This window comes from Paroedura picta, chromosome 7 (assembly GCF_049243985.1).
Source record: "Paroedura picta isolate Pp20150507F chromosome 7, Ppicta_v3.0, whole genome shotgun sequence".
In the NCBI taxonomy this organism is placed as follows: Eukaryota; Metazoa; Chordata; class Lepidosauria; order Squamata; family Gekkonidae; genus Paroedura; species Paroedura picta.
Window position 1 is genome coordinate 87,074,300 of NC_135375.1, and position 19,898 is coordinate 87,094,197.

Sequence of the window (19,898 nt, forward strand, 5' to 3'; positions counted from 1 at the left end):
GTGGAAAGGAGAATGGTATAAGTTGCTTTGGATTCCAATCGGGAATAAAAATGGGCTAGAAATGTTTACATAAATAATACGCATCAGTATATATGAATGCTCTGAGAAAGACTATGATGCAAGAAGAGGAAGCCCCAAAGAAAATAAGAAATAAGGGCAGAGAAAAATTAATGTTACTACTAATTTTGGTGCTGGGTATGAAGGAGGTCTTTAATAAATGCTTAAAATATGCTATTTAACAAATCGAATACTTTAGAAACATTGTTCTTTCTAGGCAAAGAAACCAGCTCCTTGGGGAGTGCTGAGGCAAAAGCAGCTGTATGTTCTCTCTCTTTCTCTCTCTGGACTGCCGAGAATGTGAACAAGTTTCAGAGTTCAAAGAAAAGGTGAAGCAAAGATACCTCAGAGAAGAAAATGGGGGAAAGGTGGACTGAAAGTCTGTGAACAGCAGGAAACTACAGCATTCAGTTAAAAGGAAAGCACTAAAAGGCCATCAAAGTAGAAAACCTAGTCAGGAGTCAAAGCAATTGACAAGAAAGCCTGAAAGTAAATGGGTAAGGGAACTCAGTAGTAAGCCAGTGAGATCTGTGTGTTTTGTTTTTTTTAATTTCTTTTTATAGAACAGACTCTATGAATCAGGTAACATTTTTGTATAGGGTCACTCAGAATGTTCTATGCACACTACCTGTGCAACAATATGGTTTATAATGCTGTGCATGGTATATAATCCTGATTTGTTAACTTACATATAACATTGAAAAATCAGTATACTGTATGGGAATAATGTAGTGTGAGGAGTCAAAAAATGGTATACCCAGAATTATGGGTTTGTGTCAGGCAGGAGAGATATAGCAATGGGATACTCAGGTCAAAACAGCAGGAAATTTGCAATGTGAAATCTGCAATCATCTCTACTGGATCCAGCTAAAAAACTAGAACATGGCATCTGATAATAAAACAGAAACATTTGTGAATATTTTCCCTTCGGAGTACCTACTGATATTCTTCTGATATGTGATGCCATATCAACTATTTATCCTACTGACCGACTAGATTGGACAAGGAAGATCTGGTTGATACTTTATATGATCAAACTGGCACATTTGATCATTACCTGATGAAATGAGGGAATAACAATCTACAAATAATGAATTGGTTATTTATTACATTGGCTCTATTTATTTTCAGAATAGGCATTGTAACTAGAAGCTTAGTAATATTTTTTCTAAATCAGTTAAAACATGGATGTGTCCAGCTGTCCAAGTTGGAATAGGGCCAATCAGGGTGTAGCCAGCTTTGCCCCTGATTGGACCTGCCCCTGCAGCTCCTGCCCTGTCCCTGGACTCTAGCCTCTTTGCTCTCAGACACCTCAGTGCCTGGAGCCAGCAGCAGGTAAAGGGAGAGGCCCTGGGCAAAGGGTCATGGTGCAGGGCCTCCTAACAAGCGCCCCTTGGCTTGCTAGGCTGGGCCTGCTGACGAGGGCCTCCCGGCCTGCTGACTACTCGTTAAGGACTGCTAAGGAGCTGACTAGCTGACTGTTAAGGAGCTCTGTCCTGGCCCTGCTAACGAGCTGCCCGGCCCCCACCCGCCCCACCTGATCTGGCTGCGAGCTGTCGCCCAAGGCCACCTTAAGCTGCTTGGCCAGGGACCAGGGGAGGGGGCCCTTTCAAGGCCCGTTCTTAGGAACGAGCTTTGAAGCTAGTTCGTCTATAACTATAATCTCATAGATTTATTGTCACTTCAGAAGCAGAACAGAATTTTTGACCCATTAGATTACATGTATGATCAGGGACAAGACTGCGGGTGTATGGATATTATATTGGGTGAAAAGATGCTTAACCCCTGACCACAAAGGGGGAGGGGAGAGCAATGGAGCAAGTGTGTCAATGTGCATGGGACTCTCCACATGGTGTAGTATATACAGGAGAAGGAAGAAAGAATGAGATTGAGAAATGAATCCTTCCACCAAGCGAACAATTGAGTATTTGTTTAAAAACGCATTGATCTGCAACATAAATGTGGAAAAATCCAAGAATGAAGAATTATGTTCGTTAAATGATAGTAAAAATGACATCAATCTTTGAGAAAACCCATGAACAATTTATAAGGACCATCAGCATTGAACTGATTTTGGTTTCGGAAATGACTCTTCAATCATGATAATTGGATGGATATGGCATACTCGCTGAGGGCCCTCAACATGGTTTCATCAGTCATCCACAAGTTGGCAGGACACATCTTGTGTTTTATCCTTCTGCTTCTGCTATTACTGTTCAAAGCTCCTCTGGGATTTTGGGAGAGCTTCTGCATGCCCTGATACATAGGATGGTATTTTAAAGATATCTTCCTAGGGGTCAAACTGAATGCAATTCTGAGCAGCACAATTTGTTAAATAAATTTTAAAAATGCTGATGCTGGAAGCTACAATGAGAAAGACTAATTCACCTGGGTGTATATCCTGTCCCATGTGGGCTACTAAATCACCCCCTTTTAGATACTTTTCATCCAGCACTTGGAAAGACCCACGTACACATCTCTTCTTGAGAAACAATGTGGTGTAGTGGTGGCCGTGAAGCAGGGAGCCTGGGGCAGAGGGCTTTGCGGAAGGGAGGGTGGTGGCGGGGCGAGGTCCACGGGGTTGGGGGCCCCAAGGAGGGCTCCTAGTGCCCGCTGTCTTTTTAGTACAGTGGGCTTAAGTTCTAGTATAAATATAATTATAAAAAATAGCTTAAAAATAAATCCAGTTGCAAAGTTCACCGAGATTGAAAGTGCATTATTCAGCTTGTGTGAAAGTGCCTTCAATAGAATTCTAGTCAAATAAATATGAAAATAACTTTGATTTTCTGAATGTGTTTAGGGTTCCAGAGAGAGAGAGAGAGAGAGAGAGAGAGAGAGAGAGAGAGAGAGAGAGAGAGAGAGAGAGAGAGAGATCCTCTCCTTTTAATAGAAGCTTAATGGAATGATGGTAACATGTAAAGTTATTTACCTCCATACAATGAAAAGGTTCAGTTGCCCATTTCCATGTAGTTTTCTCCAGGTCTGTTGGCATCCTAAATGCATCTTTGCATTGCAGACAGTCCTGCTGAGGACCTCTTTCAAGGCGATAAGCAGCGGCCAAATGTGTCAAACAAACGAACAGCTTTGGGACAGAAAAAGAGAAGGATATTCATGTCCTAATTAATACTAAAAATAGATTTGCATGCATTTTTTAAATGCCAGGGATCACCCTTCTTGGTGAGCTCAGCTGTGTTTCTTCAGATTCACTCACTCCAGCTCGTTTATCATAGTCCGTGCATTATTTCTGGTGACTGGCTCCTTCTGCTGACTACAGCCAGCCTTGCAACTCCGTGGAGGGGACCCAAAGGCTATGGCTGAAGGGCAGGGCTGCTGGAGACATGGCCACACCTGGGAATAGAGCCATGCAATTCCCTTGAACAGCAGTGAGGCGCATGCAAGACAATCCCAGTGCGCTGAGTGCTGAAGTCATTTTTGCTTGTTGTGTCTGGGCACAGATGGTAGCTAACATCCCAATACCTTTTTTTGGGGGGGGGGATTTATGACAGCTAGGTACAAATTGCTTACCGAAGGAAAGAGAAAGACGCTGTGGAATTTCTCTGCAAACATGGCACTTTGGACTGTACCACTGCTTGAATCGGAACATACCAGAAACAGACGGTTGTGGTGCAATCCTAAGCGACGCTGCTCTTTCCCAGCCATGAGTTTTGAAGGGTTAACTCCACTTAGGATGGCTCCATTCACTCCTTGTGCAATTAATATTCCTTTGCTACATACGGATGGCTCCTGCAACTATGTCTCTAGAGCAGTGGTCCCCAACCTTTTTATTACCGGGGATCACTCAACGCCGGGGACCACTCACCGGGGACCACTCAATGCCTTTTACTGAGGCCCGGGGGGGGGTAGTTTACTCCTCTACTCTCAACCACTGCCCTAATGCTCTCTTATTGCTATGGTAATGTTTAAACATCCCTTCAAAATAAGATACAGACACGCCACAACAATGAACATAAGGAACATTTTATTTTCATGGAAATTTTAATTCATGACAATGACAAATCAATGGGAATCCTGAGCTTGTTTCTCTGCAACGAGATAGTCCCATCTGGGAGTGATGGGAGACAATGACACTTGAAGTGTGTTGTAAAGGGCCGGGGGGGGGGGATGAAGTAAAAGGCCGGGGGGGGGGAGAAGGCGTCCTTCGCGGCCCACCTCCAATTAGTCGAAGGACCACATGTGGTCCACGGCCCACAGGTTGGGGATCGCTACTCTAGAGAACTCCTGAGCATGCCCCTGGACTGGCCACATGGATAAAATGGCAGAGGTGGCATGCACTGGAATCTCCATGCAGGGGGCAGCTATGGTCTGAAGTCACTTGCACCATAGCAGCAGCGGTTCAAAAAAGGGCCACTTGAAAAAAAGGAGTGACTTCATGCATTGCAGCAGCTGCCTGTAGACGTCACACTGGCTCTGAAAATGCTGCCTGCAGGTGATCCCCACCAATGTTCCTGCTGCTCTCTTCCTCAGTGGATGGGAGAGGAACCTGAAAGTCTGGCCCAAGAGGGCTCCAGGAACAAGAATGCTAAAGCTGATCCAAACGGGCCTGCCAAAGTGACCCTGGGGGCATTGGGGGAGAAGCAGAGCCTTTTGACAAAGGGCCACTCTCATAGAGGGCAGCAGCATTTTCCAGAATATATTTATTTCATTTATATATACACTGCCTTTCTACTCAATGAGGACCCAAGCTGGTTCACAATATTCTCTCCTCCATTTTATCTTTACAAGAATCCTGTGCAGTAATTTAAGCTCAGATAGCATGTGAATGGCCCAAGGTCACTGATAGCATATCTAGGGTAAGGTAACTGGAGCACATGCCCTGAGCAACACATGGGTGGGGATGTAGGAAGACTCTGACAGGTAGGCCTTCCCTTGGGTTCCCTCAGTGATGGGCAGGCATGCAGATCAAGATGGTGCATGGGGCAGGCTGGAGGAGATGTGCAAGGTGGGCAGGTACAGGAGACAGAGAAGATGCGTGCAGCAGGTCAGAGAAGATGTGGGGCAGGAAGGCAGGCTGGCAGAGGAGACATGTGGGGTGGGTAGGTACAGGAGGCACGTGAGGTGTGCACCTGTTGCCCGAAGTTCTGCATTACCATGCCCCACCCCCGCATCACCAAGCCCTGCCAACCTACTTGATCTTGACACCAAATAGGTTAAGTATGCTGTTGAGGGTCACCAACAAGCTTCCATGACATGAGTAAGGATTCGAACTTCAGTCTCCCAGATACTAGTTGGACATTCTTAACCACTATACCAGATCCAAATGAACCATCTCTATGGATGCATCTAATCAAGGCTTCTCTACCACGGAGTTCAGGAACAAATTCGAAGCAGGCAGAGCTCCACATGCTTTCTCATTCCGATTCTTCAAATATTGAGGGTTATATACACTCCAGGATATTGCAGGATAAAGGTAGGATCACTCCAGGTCAATCATGCTTGTTGCAGAGGGAAAATTTAAATCGGACAAAATCAAACTGGAAATTGCATTCAGTGGAGATGGCAGGGACTGAATCGACTTGGGACTGGAATAAAAGTTCCATGCAGACTACACCCAGTTTTCTGTCTTAAGGCTGTGGGGAAAAGATAAGCCATGTCTCTACGAGAGATGTCACCTCACTTTACATTGCTCCTGAGCATCCAGGAATAGAAAGGAGGCATCAGTACTGCATTTTGTCCAATTAAGCAACCTCAGCGCCACAAGCATTTGTCTTCCAAAGCTCTCAAGGCCTTTGAGAATATCTTGCCATGTTCTGTTAGCTTCATACTCGTCTTCTGGAGACACATCCTGCTGTTTTCTCACACAACCAGCAGATGGCAATAGCAATGTCACAACAGAACTATGGATGCTTCTGTTCACATGGGTTTTGGAAGGGTGTCTGAAAGGCTGCCTAAACCTGTCTGCCAAAGAGCATTGCCAACAAGCTTGGGACTGGGGGGAGTGATCGGGAAGGCAGCGTCTGGGGAAGAGAAAGCACAGCAGCGTTGTGATGTCATTTTAGGGGTTCTGTGTCTTTTAAGTCATTATTGTATACCACAGAGTATATCCTCCAAAGCTGCCATTCCAGGATTTCTGTAACTATGGGAGAACTCCATGCCTCACCTTGGAGTTGAATGAGTGGGATGAATGTCTACCTCATGAGCCATGGTCACTGGTGAAGTGTGTGGAGATTGTTGTGGATTTCCTGCTTTGTGCAGGAACTTGGACTAGATGACCCCAGAGGTACTTCCAGCTCTACATTTTTGTTTCTATGAACAGAAGTCCTTCTTTCGCATCACCATAAATGCTCTGAACAAACTGTAATTTCTTTATTTGTTGCCTTTCCCTAGAAATGCCTGAGGGGTTCTCAATGAAATTTGCTGATGTTAAAAGCTTCCACAATGCATAATTCCTCCAAAAAAGATCAATAATATTGGTAAAACAGTAGCCTGCAGAAAAACATAACCCATATTCACTTTCTTAAAGGTGTATGCTTGACAAAGCATATACATATAACACAATTAAGTGAATATGTATATATGAATATCACCATCAATAAATCTTATAAAATCCAAACTGTCTACGCATACACTACCTGATTGGCCCTCCATGGGGTATGCCGCCAATAGAGATGGAGCACTCTGCTAATGAGTGCTGATCAGTTCAAATCACACTCTGCTAATGAGCCAATTAGTTCAAATTGAGTTTTGCCAATGAAGGCCATTTAGCTCAAATTGCATTCTGCCAGTCAGGGCCAATTGGAAGCAAGCTGCTTAGTGGCACAATCTCTGTGTGCCTTCTCAAGGGGGGGGGGGGAGCTGTGGGAGGCCTAGAAACAGTCCCTTGCCAGCCCTCTGGAACCCAAGGCAGCCAGGAAAAGCGTCTACCCTGGGAATGTTTACTCATGAGTAAGTCATGTGAGATTTGCAATCTGCAAAGGGAGGAATGTTTTTTTTTTGGGGGGGGGCTAGCCAGCACAGGCAATTGCTGCAGGAAAAATGATGCTGATGGGGGTGGGACTGGGAAGATGCAGACTTTCCCTTTCCATATGGATACCACCTTGGTCTTGCTTCAATCTTTCCAAGACAAAGCAAATTTGAAACCAATCTCATGGAAGATGGGATATATGTAGACAGGGCACAGAAGCACTGAGACCCTGGGGACATGTGGAGGGCGGGGAGACATTGTTCCCTAGTAATACTTTCCCAGTGGAACAAGAGCTTGTTTCTCTACCCTGCTTATCACTGTCCAAAGGAGTATCCAACTGGCTTATAATAGCCTTCCATTCCTCTCCCCACAACTGACCACCTGTCAGGTGAGGCTGAGAGATCTGAGAGAAGCTGCTTTGTGACATCAGTTTCTGTGACTAGCCCAGGTCACCCAGCATGTGGAGGAGCAGGGAATCAAATCCAGCTCACCACCTTAGAGGTTGCTGCTCTTAACCACTACACCGGGTGGTACAAATTGCCATTGCCTTAAAGAGATGTAGCTAGAGCACAGGCAGAAGAAGTTGTTGCAGGTGGAGGGTGTAAGACATTTTTGACATGCTCATGGACTATTATTGGCTTCTTTTCCTTTAAATTTGGACCTTCTGGCCAATGGCTTCTCTGAGCAATCCAAGGAGGGAGAGATTCAGGTATTTCCTACATGGAGAGGTGATTGTGTGGTTCATAAGGTTTGCTAACTGAAAAGGGAAGAACGCTTTTGTCTTCTGTGTTCCTTCTGTGTGTGGAGGAGGGGAGTGCTACACAGCTGGCTGCATATGGAGTAGGAGTCAGGACTCAAACACAGCTCTTGAGATTAGAGTCTGCTACTCTTTAAGCACTTCACCACGCTTTATCTGAAGATCAAGCATGGAGTGGCAGAGAGGAGGGACAGAACTCAGGAAGGTCACAATGCATGTGTATGTGCTAGCATTCATTTTATTCCTGGGTGCAACAGGCTTTGCCTCTAGTACCTAATAAAAAGTGTAGTATTGGGTATTACCTGATGATTCATAAATTCATAGTTCTCTATTTAAACACCTATATGCCTATAACTTTAAAAAATTAATCTCGTTCCTGATTTTGGGGTGGGGAACTTTAGAGAAGCATGCTATGTGTTAAAACTTTGGGGGGATATATTTCTGGCAACACCTGCATACTTGTCTGCCTATTTGTTGTTCCAGGATGTTAGACCTTTTTGAAAACATTCCTGTCCCTGGAAACAAGGGAGAGGGAGGCAGGTGCCTTTAGCGTGTTTGAGCCTCTGTACCTTCCCTCTGCTGGTTGCTCTCTGGTAGTTTGCACTAAATAGGTTGGGAAATCCACTTCATACGATTCTCCAACTAGCGCTTTAAAATGGAGGATGTAGCCGGCCAGTTATTGCCCAGACACTGGATGTTGGCAATGTCATGTGGAGGGGCTGGAACATAATGACTACATAAAATAAGCATTTCACTACATTTAAAGGGTGCAGAAATGCCCTTAGTGTACGCCACTTGGGAGGGTGATGGTTATAAGTTTGGGGAATTGTTTTATTAATTTATTGCGGGATATGGGATTTTTATTATTATTATTATTATTATTATTATTATTATTATTATTATTATTATTATTATTATTATTATTATTATTATTATTATTATTATTATCTTTCGATTTATTGCCCGCCACTCCCTTACGGCTCGTGGCGGGTTACAACATTTTAAAACCCCCAATAAAATCCATTAAAACCCCCCAGCAACAATTACAATATAACATTATCGGTTAGCAAGCTAACCTGGCAAGATAGGCTAATCAACCTCCCCCTCCTACTACACGCAGGTGGAGAGGGGATACTGATGGTACTAATCCCCAATCTCAACCCCAGGTCCCGGGTCCCGGGTCCCTGGGGGGGGCATAGATGTTAGCCTCGTCCTCAACTGTAAACCTGGCGGAAGAGCTCCGTCTTGCAGGCCCTGTGGAATGATGGAAGATCTCGCAGGACCCGCAGCTCTCCCGGGAGCTCATTCCACCAGGTAGGGGTCAGAACCGAAAAGGTCCTGGCCCTGGTCCTGGTCGAGGCCAGGCGTGCTTCCCTGGGGCTGGGAACGACCAGCAGATTTTCTCCCGCAGAACGTAAGGCTCTGCGGGGGGCATAGGGCGATAGGCGGTCCCTCAGGAATGCTGGTCCCAACTCGCGTAAAGCCTTGAAGGTTAAAACCAAAACCTTGAACCGGATCCGGGCAGCAATTGGCAACCAGTGCTGCTGCCTCAGCACTGGCTGAATGTGGGCCCTCCAAGGTGTACCAGTGAGGACCATGGCAGCTGCGTTTTGCACTAGCTGGAGTTTCCGGACCAAGGTCAAGGGAAGGCCCGCATAGAGCGAGTTACAGAAATCTATTCTGGAGGTGACCGTTGCATGGATCACTGTGGCTAGGTGTTCGGGGGACAGGTAGGGCGCTAGTAGTCGGGCCTGGCGAAGCTGGAAAAATGCCTGGCCCGCTACTCTTTTGACCTGTGCCTCCAAGGTCAGGGAGGCGTCAATGATCGCACCCAAATTCCTGGCCTGGGACGCGATGGTAAGGTGCGTCCCTCCCAGGGTGGGTAAACGCGCTTCCTGTTCCCGCCCCCTACGTCCCAACCACAGGACCTCCGTCTTGGAGGGGTTGAGTTTCAGGCGACTCTGCTCGAACCATTCTGTCACTGCTTCCAAACATCTGGCAAATGGTTCTGGGGGAGAGTCCGGGCAGCCGTCCATGAGGAGATAGAGCTGGGTGTCATCAGCGTACTGGTGGCAACCCAGCCCAAAACTCCGCACCAGCTGGGCCAGAGGGCGCATAAAGACGTTGAACAATGTGGGAGAGAGGACTGCGCCCTGTGGGACTCCACAAGGAAGTCTGTAGGGGCGCAAGAGCTCATCTCCCCCTGCTACCCTCTGGGTCCGGTCCTGGAGAAAGGAGCGTATCCAGCGTAAAGCTGTGCCCCGTATCCCCGTTTCGGCGAGGCGGTGGACCAGTAGTTCGTGGTCCACGGTGTCAAAAGCGGCCGACAGGTCCAGAAGAACCAGCACTGCCGACCCGCCTCTATCCAGCTGGCGACGGAGGTCATCCAACAGGGCGACCAACACCGTCTCCACCCCGTGGCCAGGTCGGAAGCGAGACTGATATGGATCGAGTGCCGAAGTTTCTTCCAAGAATGCCAGGAGCTGGTCTGCCATGGCCCTTTCAACTACCTTGCCCAGGAATGCCAAATGCGACACCGGGCGGTAGCTGTCTGGGTCCCGCGGATCCAGCGTGGATCTTTTCAGGAGAGGGTGAACCACTGCCCCCTTCAGCTGCCCAGGAAACTCCCCGGAATCCAGGGAGAGATTGATGATATCCCTGAGCTGGCCTCCTATCCTCTGGCCACCTCCCTTGAGGAGCCAGGATGGACAGGGATCAAGGGGGCAAGTGGTCGCCCTAACCAAACCTAGCAACTTGTCCACTTCGGGTAAAGAGAGCCGTCTGAAGCCATCGAACGTCACCTCCAAAGGCGGCCAACGGGTCTCCAGTTCATTTACTGTATTAACTGTGGCGGGAAGAGCGCGGCAGAGTAACGAGACTTTGTCCGCAAAATGGCTCGCTAAAGCCTCGCAGCCTAGTTCCAATTTACTACTATTTTGGCGCCCCTCAAGAGCGGTAAGAGATCTAACTGTCCTAAATAGTTGGGCCGGGTGAGAGCTTGCGGACGCGATTTCCGCGGCAAAATACTCCCGTTTTGCCACTTTCACCGCCATCTCATACGCCCTCATAAGCGTGCGATGAGGTGTTCTCGTAGCTTCGTCGCGAGTCTTCCGCCACACTCGCTCCAGTCGTCTCACTTCCCTTTTCCTCTCCCGGAGCTCCCTGGTATACCAGGGAGCCCATTTGAGTTGAGGGCAGAGAGGACGTTTAGGGGCGATCTCATCTATAGCAGCCGATAGGCGTGACTGCCAGTCTGCCACCAAGGCCGCTAGTGAGTCGCCAGGAGGCATCGGGTCCCGCAGAGCATTCCGGAATCCAATTGGATCCATGAGTCTCCGCGGGCGGGCTAAAATACGCCCGCCGCCCAACTGGGGAGGGGGTGGCATCTTGAGCCGGGCCCGCAGGGCGTAGTGGTCTGACCACGGCACAGCTAATGCTGTATCCAGCTCCACTTCTATTCTATTACTTGTAACTTGCCATGAGCCAGCTTGCTGAAAGCAGCAAGCGATAAGATGAATGAATGAATGAATGAATGAATGAATGAATGAATGAATGAATGAATGAATGAATGAATAATAGACAGGGGAAAATAAAAGATTCCAATGGATCTATTTAATTGAAACTTGTGGATTCTGTCAAATATGGGTTTGAGGTGGTACTCAATATTAGTTTGAAAGATAGCAAATCAAAGCAAGTAGAGTTAGTTTGGTATGGTGGTTAGAATTAGGACATAGGAAACCCAGTTGAAATCCCCACTGTAGCATGAAACATACTGGATGACCTTGGCCAGTCATGCTGTTGCAGCCTCATCTACCCCAAAGTTGTTGTGAACCTAAAATGGAAGAGAGGAGAATGATGTGTACCATCTTGAACTCCTTGGAGGAAGGGCAGAACAAAAATGTGCCAAATAAAGAAATCTAAACTATTAACAGTAACATAATAGCATGCTTTAATCAATGAAATACTATGATTTGGAATGATTAACAGTAATAAAATAATAACATTCAATCCAAAAACAGCCATGAACTGGAAGACTCAAGATATCGATAGAGATAATATGAAACATTGAGATACATTTGATCAAATACTGACAATAAAAATACAAAGGTTAGAGAAAGCTGGACAAAGGTCCATTTAGCAATTCAGTGCTGAGCCAAAGAAGGAATAAGATCAATTTCCAAACTAAATTCCTAATAATAGGCTGTAGAAACACTTTTCTGCATCTTATATTCAGGCATTTATGTCTACAAACAGAAGACATCTGATATTGATAACTGGATTCTAAGTAAGCAAGATTTGAGATCAGCAAGATTTCCAGGCCATAAGCCTTCAAGAGTCAAAAGCTCTTTTGGATCTGATGAAGGCAGAAGTTTATACCTAGGGCAGGCTTTCTTGACGACCCTCAATCATCCCTCCCAAAATGGCCAATGATGGGCCTAGAGGGGGTGGGAAGGGGAGGGGCCCTGGGGGCCATTATGCATGACCGTGCCACATTTGGGGTCTCTCAAAGCCTGAAGAATGTTTCAGGGGTTTCTCAATGGTAAAAAAGCTGAGAAAGGCTGCCTTAGGGGTTGGTCATAAAGGTGCTACTGAACTCAAATCTTGCTCTTCTACTACAAACCAACATGGCTACTTACTTGAAATTGATTCTAGATATGTTTGTGAGAACATGAGCTTTTAGAACAAGAAATATTTATTAGACATGCCGGAACTGAACGGATGTGGTTTTTAAATTACTAATATGCAAATGGGTTTTTGCTCAGAGTGTGTTGAGCATTATTTAATTCCATATGGTTGGAACAGACTCTCATAATGTTTTATATTAAAAAAAACAACTGGAAGGTTTAGAGAATGAGAATCCTCAGTGTTCAGGAATGGAATAAGAGAGTCATGACAAAAAACATTAGAATTTCCACACAAGACAATTCTTGCATGCCAAGTTTGTCTGGAAAAATGGAAACATAAATGAATAATTTTGTCACCACTGTTCATCTCTGGCCCCCCGTTTCATGAATATGAATTCCCTCAGTGCAGTACTTATCACAACTGAGAAAGGAAATTTGGAGAACCAAGCTGGCAAACAGCGTTGGCAGAGTGTTACTGACAGATTGGCGACTAGGAAGCGCTTTCGTTAGATAATTTGTACCCACATGGAGCATGGAAGCCAAGAAGCGGGAAAAAAAGAAAAGAAGACGCCTTCTGGAAATTGAGGGGTGAGGTGGAAAATCCAAAGAGCACCCAATTTCCTGTAGAAAGTATGAATATGAATCATTATATATCTAATAGTCAAGCACAGCCTCCTTTTACCATTTGATGCCATCCTAAATTTCCTCACCTGACAGATATACCTATCACAATTTCAATTTCTCCCCCAAGGTTTTTATTCATATGGATACAAATTATCTAACCTACATGTATACACTTATATTACCATAGTACCTATTTGAACATAGGGTAGCCATCTCCTATAGAGCACAGGTGTTTTCTTAGATGACCAATCTGGCCCCTCCCATCCCTAGGACTCTATGGCCTATTCATCTGTCCATAGGTCCACACATTCCCCACAAAATGTTCTGAGCAAGAAGTTAAAGACTCAGATATCTCTCCATGGAAAAAATAGCACAAATATAATACTTTAAAAAATTAAGAATCAGCAATATACCACATGAACTGCAAACAAAAGCTTGTGAGCAAGCTAGGTCTCTTTATCAGGGCAATGGTGGGAGGGTATGTAACTTTCATATGAAAGACCCTCAAGGAGAACATTTTTCTCCTGTTCTAGAAAGCCTTGATTTTATTTTTATTGGCTTTATTTGTACATTCTCACAGAAACTCGGGGAAGCTCCTTCCTAAGATGACTAGTGGATGGGAGAATTGCAGTTTTGTCAGAGTAACTACATTACTTTTCTTGGTGAGAAATAGAGTAGCTTATACATTTTTGACACACCTGTTTTTTAGGCCAGATGCTGGGAAGGCCTGCCAACTTTTACAAATAGTGTCCCTTTCATATCAGTTTGACCTGCAGAAATTATCAGGTGACGTTACTTATATCCCTATATCAGCTCCCCACACCCACAGATGGATCCTTTAGTAATGGGACAAGACTTTTTCTGCTCAGTGTCATCAGCCTGGAATCTGGAAGATCTAGGTTTGAACCTCCACTGTGCCATGAAAAGTCACTTGTGTTAGTCATATACTCTCAGCCAATGTGAAAACTGTGTTGGTCTTAAAGGTGCCGCTGAACACAAACTTCGTTCTCCTACCTAACAGGGTTGTTGTGAGGAAAAAATAAGGGGGAGGGGAGAACAATATAAGGCACTTTGAGCCCTCATTAGGGAGGAAGGTGGGACATGCAGAAGAAAGAATGCACTCCAAGTGCAAGCCATATCGGAAGGAAGGAAGGCTTTAGCCCCCCCCCTTTATCTGAGGTAAGTTATAGGGCCATACAAGAAAGACTTGTCAGCAGAGGCACCTTGTTGATGGCGCCCCCTTTCCAGAGACATTTGATAGGCCCCAAGAGGGCTTCTACATGATGAGGGTTCTTCATTTTGCTCGCATCACCAGTCTAATCCAGAGGTATTCACATTGGCAACCAAATTTCCACACAGGGGATTACTGAGCACTTTCCCACCATCACCCCTTGCAGCCTACTGGAGGATGTTCTATGTTTTTTTAAAGCCCTGATAATAGTAACAATGGCCAGTTCTTAAAAAGTATTTCCCCCATATGGCATTTTTTATTGTTTAATTATCTGAAAGCCACTTGGAGCATATTGAATGGGGACATGGAGTTAGAAATAATTAAAATGGAAAAGCAGAGCTGGTTTCAAAAACTGGCCACTCTAGTTACTGCTTTAGCATAATTCCTTGTACTCAAGTACTCCAGTCGAGGTCCATGTCCTGTAATTTACTTTTATATAACCAGACTTGCAGCTGGAATTGCCGGCTGCCCTGGAGGAAACTGTCCCTCTAGCTTTAACAGGGACTTAAGGAGGCAATATTTACCTCCATGCCATGAAAAGTTTACCTCCATGCCATGAAAAGTTTTGGCTGCCCATTTCCATCCATTAAGCCTCTATTAAACAGAGAGGGTTTTCCCCCCAGGCTTGTTAGCAACCCTGCAGGGCAGCCTGAACCTAACCTTGGTTACTCTAAAGTAGCACCTATTCCTTTCCTTGGGACTGGATTCTAAGTGGGAATGTTTAAGCCTGCCCTTAAATGATTCAGCTAAAAACTAATCAGAATACTTGAAACAGCTTTTTAAGCAGCATGAGGAACCATCTTGTCTACTTTTGATATCTCTTTCAGCAACTTCTGTGCTTTCTCTGAAATTATTCGACAACTTTTCCATCACTGCATAGCTATATCAATCTTTTTATAAATCATTTTATAACCTCCATGCTTGCTTCGTAATAAAACTGACTGGATACTTTGGGCTGAACAATGATCTATTGATTCTCTTCCCCCCCACCTCTTCATATTGGAATATTTGGTTAATATAGCAGAGTTTGCCGAGTCATATAAGTGTGATACTGAGTGAGCAACTAAATCTTCCAGAAGTATATTGCAAAAAAGGTACATTTAGTCAAGTAAGTTCAGTTCACATCCAGGTTGCAGTTGAAAAGACAGAAGCCTAATCTAAAGAATACCTCCCCTGCTGCACATGGCCAGCTCATCCAGCATCATGTGCTTGAGAGCACAAGGACAGCGACTCTTCAGGAGACCCCTGTCTCCAAGTCAGGACATATGAAGAGAGTGAGAGGTCAAAGAGAGAGGAGAGGAGAGGTCAGAAGGTGGCTCTCAGGTGAAGACAAAGAGAGTTATCCCATTCAAGAAAATAGTATCTATACACACCTTCCAATGTCCAGGCATGCTGAGTCACTCACTCCAGCACTTCACAAGCTCTATTTGGGGTTCTTTTCTCTTGAATAAATAATAAAGATCTCTTCCAGAACTAGAGGTTAAACCTACTGTGTGTGATAATGTAAAACTTTGGCAGATTAAAAAAAAAATCTATTTGTCTTTGCTGGGTCAGGCTCATTAATGAAAGAACTGATGGCAAATAGCAAATAGCCTGCTCTGTTAGCAATAATGAACCACTATGCTTATATATATATATGCAAGCTTAGAGGTCCTGGTGGCTAGAACTCATACTCTGCGCTACTCAAAGAATGTGGAGTGATGTGTTCTGAGAGCCAGCGTGGTGTAGTGGTTAAGAGCAGCAGCCTCTAATCTGGAGAACCGGGTTCAACTCTCCACTCCTCCACATGAACCCAGCTGGGTAACCTTTGGCAAATCACAGTTCTTTTATAGCTCTCTCAGTCTCACCTACCTGACAAGATGTCTGGCCATCTTATTGGAATTGCAATCAACAAGTAATTTAGTGAAGTCAGCCTTGAAGGGCTGTTGTTAAGCTGTTTAAGCAGCTGAGCTGCACCTATGTGCTCACTAGTGGCATCAAGTGGTCACTTGTGAGGTTGCAGTTGGAAAACCCCAAGCATATGCTCTGGGGATTCCTTGTTTAAGGTGGGCTCCCACCCACTTCCTGTTTTTTCAAGAAGAAAAGCTTGGTGTGTTTTGCTAAAGCAAGGAGCTGTCACCATTAGGCTCAGAACTCTCCATCTCCTGATGTGTAGCATGTAGTCCTGCCTGGAGTCTTGCCATAAAGGCTTGCACTGTGGTGCTTTTGTAACTACTCATTAAGCCTTTGTACTCTTCTTCCATAAGGATACTGAAGCAGATAAATATGATATGTATTTGTAAATAATCTTTCCAGTAAAGATTTTTCTCTTTTAAAACTCAAAGCTCTGGGAGTCTAGATCTGTGGCTCATCCACAAAGGTAACTAATAACGGCATACTTTCAAAATGCTCTGTTACTCTGCAGCTCTATTTCTCTGGAGAGACTCATGACCCAGCCAAGTCTAAAAGTCCTAACAAAAGTTGTAGCTGTTGCACCCAACAGATATACTTCTATACAGAAGAAGTGCCCATATTACCTGAATTCCACCTGTTCTTCTCTCACTAGTCTTGAATATTTATGGTCATAACCACCACTTCCATTTTTGCTGAGCAATGAGGATTTTAAAGGCCACCTTCTAGAAAGCAAAACCTAAATGGTTTACAGACCAAGGCAGAGCACTGGTTGGAGTGTCAGATTAAGTTGAAATTCCTGTTTAGCTGGGAAACTTATTGGATGACCTTGGGCAACTTGCTGTCTTTCAGCGTAATTTTGAGAGCCTGCAAGTGGAGTGGTTAATGTGCTATACTAAAAACGGAAAGAATCAGGTTCAGATCTTACTCTCTGGGTGTTGTTGAGCCAGTCCCTCTTTTTCAAACTAAAATAGCTCACAGAGCTTTTCTGAAGATGTAACTGAAGAGGACAGAATAATTTACACTGCTCTGGGCTCTGTGGAGGAAAGAGGAGATCAAAACATATGCTAAATATATAAATAACAAAGCCTACATCTCCAAATCATTGTATGGACAAAATGGGGAAGTGGAGGTGGAGGATTAAGAACAAAAGTGATGTTCTTTTTCCTACTGACAAACTTTACTCACGACCACCATCTGTTGCTGTAGAAAAATGAGCTAAAATAAACTACCACAAAGACTTTTTCATACGTTAGAATTATGCCTGTTAATGATAAACACTTGGCCTTTGCTAGAAATTCACTTTAAGGTGGTTATTTGTGATTGGTTACCTAAGCCCATTTGGCAGGCCTATCTGATGGGCAAGCCCATCTTCTACTCTGTGAGAAGCTCCTAGAATCATTAAGAAATTAAATATACATTCCCTTTTCCTAAACACAATAAGAGTTCTTCATGGAGTGACTGATGGCCCTGCCAAATGGGCTTGATTTCAACCAGGAGACAGGCAAGCACGAACTAGCCCTTTTATTTACGTCAGTGATATTTTTAGGCTTCGATAAAATGACAATCAATACACATCAAAGCAATAATATATTTGAGCAGTTTTCACGATAATAGCTCCTGTACCCTGGCATATGAATAACAACTGACGGACTCTAATGGACGGATGGTAATATTTCCACAGTTTGGATAAACCTATAGATATATGGGAGGCGAAGAGTATTGGAATACATTTAAAGGTATTTAGGGAGGCACTATCAAACAAAATACAGCCTAAGGATGATTAAAAGGAAAGTACATTGTTGTGCTACTGTGGGAATTCAGTCCACAGGCAGTTTTTTAAAAGGTGTATACTACTTTCAAGGACTTCAGCGTGCCATACACAGTTCTCCACATCTGCATTTTAGCCTCACAACAATCATACAAGGTAGATGTCCTGCATCCACCAATAGGAGTTTGAGGTACCTGCAACTGATTCTCTGCCCAATGAGGCAGGCTGTAGTGGAGCCTCTGGCTGTGTGGAATCACATGAATTACAAAGCTATAGCTTCTCTGTACAACTGTAGCAGACAAGTAATTTTTATTATATTATTATTATTAGATTAGATTTATTTCCTGCCACTCCCGAATCGGCTCGTGGCGAGTTACATGTCATAAAATTTCCACTAAAACCCCCAGTTAAAACATAATCGCCAACATGGCGGAAAACCCCTCCCCACCCCCCACTATTAGAGGGGGGGAAGGAGGTAATATGGATACTCGGGGGAGTGTGGATCTACCTCACCGACCCCAGCCTCAATTATAAACCTGGCGGAAGAGCTCCGCTTTACAGGCCCTGCAGAATGCTGTAAGCTCCCGCAGGTCCTGCAGCTCACCCGGGAGCTCATTCCACCAGGTTGGGGCCAGGACCGAAAAGGCCCTGGCCCTGGTTGAGGTTAGGCGTGCTTCCCAGGAACAATCAATAAATAAATCAATACATTTTCACTCGCAGAGTGTAAAGCCCTGTGGGGGGGGCATGGGGCATTAGGTGGTCATGCAGGTATGTGGGTCCCAACCCGTAAGGCCTTGAAGGTCAAAACCAAAAACTTGAACCGTATCCGGACAACAATTGGCAACCAATGCAGCTGGGTGTCATCAGCGTACTGATGGCACCCCAGCCCAAAGCTCCACACCAGCTGGGCCAGAGGGCGCATAAAGACGTTGAACAATTTGGGGAGAGAACTGCACCCTGGGGGACCTCATAAAGGGAGTCCATACGGACGCGAGAACTCATCCCCCACCGCTACCCTCTGAGACTGGTTCTGGAGGAAGCAGTGTATCCAGCACAACGCTGTGCCCCATATCCCCATATCGGCCACGCAGTGGACCAACAATTCGTGGTCCACAATGTCAAAAGCAGCCGACAGGTCTAAGAGAACCAGCATGGCTGAACTGCCCCTATCCAGCTGGCGACGGAGATCATCCAGTAGGGCGACCAGCACCGTTTCTACCCCATGGCCAGGACGGAAGCCAGACTGATATGGATTGTGTGCCGAAGTTTCCTCCAAGAATGCCAGGAGCTGGTCTGCCACAGCCCTTTCAACTACCTTGCCCAAAAATGCCAGATGTGACACAGGGCAGTAGTTGGCTGGGTCCCGCGGATCCAGTGATGATTTGTTTAGGAGAGCATGAACCACCACCTCCTTCAGCCGCTCAGGGAACTCCCCGGAGCCCAGAGAGAGATTAATAATGTCCCTGATCTGGCCTCCTATCCTCTGGCCACCTCCCTTGAGAAGTCAAGATGGACAGGGGTCAAGGGGGCAAGTGGTCGCCCTAACCAACCCTAGCAACTTGTCCACTTTGGTTAAAGAGAGTCGCCTGAAGCCATCAAACGTTGCCTCCAAAGGTGACCAACAGGTCTCCAGTTCATTTACTGTATTAACTGTGGCGGGAAGGTCACAGCTACTTTATCCGCAAAGTAGCTCGCTAATGCCTCACAGCCAAGTTCCAATTGACGAATGTTTTGGTGCCCCTAACTACCCTGAATAATTGGGCTGGGCGTGAGCTTGCAGACGCGATTTCCATGGCAAAAACTCACGTGCAGCAGCAGTCTATCTCCAAGCAGTCAGTGACCATGCGTGTGTGTGTGTGTGTGTGTGTGTGCTATTGTTTTACAGTTTATCAGGCTGCTGAATTGGAGGTGTCTTCCCTATGCTGCCTTGTGTCAGCTCAGAGGCTGTCTGAAATCCCAATTCCCTCTTTCAGGAGAATGAGGATGCAGAGGTGCTTCAGGCTATGGGCAGAGACTACCAT

At 45.3% G+C, this 19,898-nt stretch overlaps 1 long non-coding RNA gene across 1 annotated transcript in view; it reads right to left on the minus strand.

Annotated features, from left to right (window-relative positions):
- Positions 1-2,991: 2,991 nt before the first annotated feature.
- LOC143841229 (uncharacterized) overlaps positions 2,992-19,898 on the minus strand; it is a 37,973-nt gene continuing 21,066 nt past the window's right edge. The window contains exon 4 of the long non-coding RNA XR_013232637.1: positions 2,992-3,139. This is a non-coding gene — a long non-coding RNA (uncharacterized LOC143841229). The remainder of the gene's footprint in view (positions 3,140-19,898) is intronic.